We start from the raw sequence: 5,343 nt of genomic DNA, 5'->3' as shown, positions 1-5,343 counted from the left end.
GGAAAGGAAGCCAGACTCAAAATGCTACATACCGTATTACGTACGATTCTTTCTGGAAAAGGCAAAACTACAGGGACAGAAAACAGATTGGTGGTTGCCAGGGGTAAGGGGTTGGCTACGAAGGGACACTGGGGAGTTTCTGGAGCTAATGGAACCGTCCTACGTCTTGATTGTGGTTATAGTTACATGGCTGCATGTGTTTGTCAAAAATCATAGAACTATACACCAAAAAGGGTGAATTCTACTGTATGTAAATTGTACCTTAATTTAAAAATGGAAAAAGAACTGCACTAGTCATTTTAAACTATGTTATGCTAAAATAACAAACACTAACTTCAAACTCTAAGAAGCTTATAGCATCAAAAGCATATGTATTTATTACCCTATATTTTTATCTCTGGTCAGCTTAGGGCTCTGCTACATGCAATCTTCACTCTAGGACTCATTTTGATGGGGCAGCCACTTTCTGGAACATTGCTGGTCTCCATGGCAGAGAGAAAGTAGAGAGAGGGAAATTACACATTGGCTCTTAAAGCTTTCACCTGAAAGTGACACGTATCATTTCAATTCCTTTTACATTGGTCAAAGAAAGCCACAAGGCCACATCTGTGTTCAAGGGCAGGCCTACCACGTATCCAGGAGAAAGACAGGAAATATTTGGTGGACAGCACTCATGAATTCCGCAGTCTCCACTCTGATGGTGAATTTGTCGATTTCTCTTAATAATTCTATCAATTTTTACTCTATACCATAGTTTGAGGCTATTATAATATTACGTGGATACAATATAGACTTATTATGTACTCCTGCTGAGTTGAACCTTTCTCATTAAAAAATAGCCTATTTGTATTAGTCATCTTTTGTTAACTTATGCTGCAGTAGCAACATGATAGCATGAATCATGCACTCGCTCAAAAAGTACCCACTTGGAAGTGACACATTTCATATTACATTAGTCAAAGAAGCCACATGACCACACCTAACTTCAAAATCTCAGTGGCTTATAAGAAGGAGAGTTAATTTCTCACTCATGTTATACATCCTTTGTGGGTCATTTGTGGAACTACCCACTCTTCATTCTGTCTTATTTTCATTCAAGGACTCAAGCAGAAGGAGCGGTCCCATCTGGGACATGATCTGCTTCCGGCAGAGGGAAAGAACAGTGGTTCTTAAAGCTCTGCTCAGGAGGGCACACAAAATTTCATTCACATTTCAGTGACCAAGACTGAAGTCCATGGGGTGGGAAGTAGAGGCCTCTTACAGGGAGGAGTAACGAATTACTGAGCACAATAATAAAATTCACCACACTATTTTTAGCAGTGCTTTTTGCCTTAAAGTCTATGTCATCCAGTGTTAATACAGCTAACAGACCCAGCATGGAATCTCTTTTACCATTCTTTTACTTCAAATTTTCTTTGTGTTTTAAACAGTGTACAGCTAGAAAACTCCCTGGCAGTCAAGTGGTTAGGACTCAGCCCTTTAACTGCCGTGGGCCTGGGTTCAATTCCTGCTCAGGAGACTAAGGTCCCGCAAGCTGCACGGCAAAAAATAAAATCAAATCAATTAATTAATTTTAAAAATAAAGAGTGTACAGCTAAAAATTTTTTTAAAGCTGGTGCTATAATTTTTCTTTTAACTAGAAGGTTTAGGTTTTTTAAAATATACTTACTGTGATTACTGAAATATTTAAATTTATTTTTCCACTTTATTTCATGCTTTATATTTTCCCACTTTTTATGTTCTTTTGTTTCTGCCTTTATTTCCTTCCCCTTTTTTCCTTTCCTTCTTTTTAACAATATTACTTTTCTTCCTCTGGTTTGGTCTATAACTATTTTTATTCTTTCAATAGTAAGCCTTGACATTTTAACATTCATATTTAATTAGAAGTCTAATGTTAATCAGTATTTTTATGGACAGTGGAACCAGTCAATTAGAGTGATTGAACTAATGGCTCCAATTCCTCACTTTCTCTGTATGCAAACCCTTTGCCATAATCCTTCACAGCTCCTTCCTACTACAGCCTTGGACTCAGTCATGTGACCTGCTCTGGCCAATGAGATGTTTAAAAAAAGTCTTGAAAAATGTGGTTGTACATTTCCATTGCTCTGTTTTGTGTCCCTGCCATTGCCATGAGAATTTATCCCAACATCCTGGCTGGTGGGTAAGAGACTCATGGAGAAGAGTCAAGGCTCCCAGTCAAAACCATACTAGATCAGCTGACCCCAGACATATAGGCAAGCCCAGGCAAGCTCAGCAAAGCTTTCTAACCAACCCCCAGCAGACACTAGACATGTGAGCAATAAACAAATACAGCTGCATCCCTCTAGGTTTTGTGGCTGTTTGTTATGCAACAGTTAACTAACACACACTTCATAATATTTTAACTTCAGTAATCCTCTTATACTTTATTACTATCGTTCCATTATTTTGATTTTGCCGTTTTTAATCACACAAATTATAATTGTTCTTGTTTTTTGTCTCTGATGTTTGTTTATCTTTAACCATGTTTGCCATTTCATTTGCTCACTAATCCTTATTAGTCCTCAGATCTTCCTCCTGGGATCATTTTACTTCTTCCTGAAATATATCTTCTATATTAGCAGTTCCCAAATTTCTGGCACCAGGGACCGGTTTTGCGGAAGACAATTTTTCCACGGACCAGGGGTAGGGGGTGGGAGGAGTGGTTTCAGGATGATTCAAGCACATTACATTTATTGTGCACTTTATTTCTATGATTATTACATTGTAATATATAATGGAATAATTATACAACTCACCATAATGCTGACAGCAGGCAGAGCTCAGGCGGTAGTGTGAGCGATGGGGAGTGGCTGTAAATACAGGTGAAGCTTCGCTCCCTCGCCCGCCGCTCACCTCCTGCTATGTGGTCCAGTTCCTAACAGGCTGTGGACTGGTACCAGTCCATGGCCCGGGGGTTGGGGACCCCTGTTCTAGATCCTTCAGTTAAGTTCTGTTGGTAGTAACTCTTAGTTTTTGTTGATCCAAAAAGTACTATGTTTTCATTTTTGAAAGATTGTTTGCTAAGTATGCAGTTCTAGGTATAAGATTATTTTCTCTCATCACAGTAAGGCTATTATATCATTAATGATATTATTTCATGCTATTATTGTTATCATTGTTCCCGTTATTGTACAGTCAGGAGTTAGTATCACTGTTATTCCATGGTGGTTTATCTGACTTCTGTCTGCTTTAAAATTTTTTTTTAATTTAGTTTTGGCTGCTTTGGGTCTTTCTTGCTGTTTTCTCTAGTTGCAGCGATCAGGGGCTACTCTTCGTTGCGGTGCACAGGCTTCTCATTGGGGTGGCTTCTCTTGTTGTGAAGCATAGGCTCTAGGCACGTGGGCTTCAGTAGTTGTGGCATGCAGGCTCACTAGTTGCGGCGCACGGGCTTAGTTGCTCTGCAGCATGTGGGATCTTCCTGGACCAGGGCTTGAACCGATGTTCCCTGCATTGGCAGGCAGATTCTTAACCACTGCGCCACCAGGGAACTCCCCTGTCTGCTTTTAAAATCATCTCATGCTTTGGTGTTCTGCAGTTTCACCAGACTGAATCTAGGTTTTTTTTCCCCCCTATCCTGCTTGGTATTCACTGTGTTTCCTGAGGATGCTTATCTTTCATCGAATCTGGAAAATTCTCAGCCATCATTATTTGACAATTGCCTGGCTCATATTCACTTTATTATCTTATAACATAACTGATAAGCATGTGATAGACGTCACTTTTTTTCATTTCCTTGTCTCTGGGATGCTTTTGGGTAATTTTCTTCAAATCTATTTTTTAGATCACTAATTTCTCTTCAGCTGTATCTGTTATTTAACCTTTCCAATGAGCTATACACTTAAAATGTATTTGACTCTGCCACTTGTCTTCTCAGTTCATGGGTTTCTGTTTTTTGATTGTGGGTTCATATTCATTTGGAAGCCTATCCGTGGGAATTCTTTGAGACCTGGGTTGACAGTGAGTTCTTCTCAAGAGGACTTTGCTTTGGCCAAGTACCATAGGTACTATCTACCCAGATCTATTTTAAATTGAAATGTTCGGCTTGTGGGCTTTTGGACCATGCAAATAGTGTGGCCATGTGATGGCCAGATTTTGGCCATGCATCCACTAGGAAAATGTTTTACCCTTCCACCCAGAACCAAGCAGAGTCAACTTTCTTTGCTGCCTGCCTCTGCAGGGCAGTATTTTGTTTTTTCTCTAGTCTATCCTTCCCCAAAGATATATTCCTTCTTGGGTTCCCAACCTGATGTTCCAGTTTGGCCGTCATCCTGCCTGGACCCACGTAGATGCCCCCATAGCTGGTAGTAGCATTATTGTTAACCTTCCTCCAGAGATGATTTTCAAAATATTTGTCAGTATGGCATATGCACCAAGCCAATCAGAAAAGATACAGACTGTACCTGTGCATAACTTCTGAACATTAATTCTAACTTCCTAGGCTTATGTTTCTGCTCCCTTTCTGGCCTCAGATGATTTTCCTGACTTTCTCGCAAGGTTATCTATACATTTAAAAAGTGTATTTTCAATACTTCTCCTAGCAATTTTATGTATTTTGTTGCCGTTATATTTGGAGATATGTCGTCTATAATATTGCTAGAAATAAAGTCCAAGTAAGTTTATTAGGCTCATGCAACAAACATCCAGGAGTAAGCAGTCCAAAGCTGAGACTGTAGCTTAACGTCATTTGAGACCTAGGCTCTCTCAATCTTTCTGCTTTGCAGGCCATGGCAAAGCACTTAAGGAGCACACTCAACTAGAAATCCTAGTGGACTCCGTAAAAACAAAAACAAAATAAGCAAACAAGAACTTTTCCAGAAGCCCCACTCAATGACTTCTATAATACGTAACATGGGCTAGAAGTTGGTCACATGCCTATGCCTAGTCCAACTACTGGCTAATGAAAATGAGTTTACCACGAAGAGTCTGGACCAATTATGTCATTCCCTCCAGTTGGGGTGGAGCTTCTCCTAGGGGTTCCCGGCATAGTGCTTGCCACACAGAGGGCACTGGTCCTTTCATTGAACACTTACTGAGCATCCACTACGAGCCAAAGGCTCTGTGGAGGCACAAAAGGATTTGACACAATCTCTGCTAGACAAACTGAGATAGGTCAAAGGGTTTAGGACTCGGTATCCGCTCAATTCTCAGCGGTGGCCCTAGAGTCCCTAATGCAGATTGACCTGCTCCAGGTTATACTGCGCAGCCGCCGGCTCTCTCTGAGCACGCTCCTGACGCCCCGCCCCAAACGCGAGTCCCGTACGCGCACATCGCTTTCTCTCTGACGCACCCCCGGAAGCACTGGCAGTTTTGGTGGGGGCTGGA

This window comes from Lagenorhynchus albirostris, chromosome 7 (assembly GCF_949774975.1).
Source record: "Lagenorhynchus albirostris chromosome 7, mLagAlb1.1, whole genome shotgun sequence".
NCBI lineage: Eukaryota > Metazoa > Chordata > Mammalia > Artiodactyla > Delphinidae > Lagenorhynchus > Lagenorhynchus albirostris.
Note: the sequence above shows the minus strand (reverse complement) of the source record.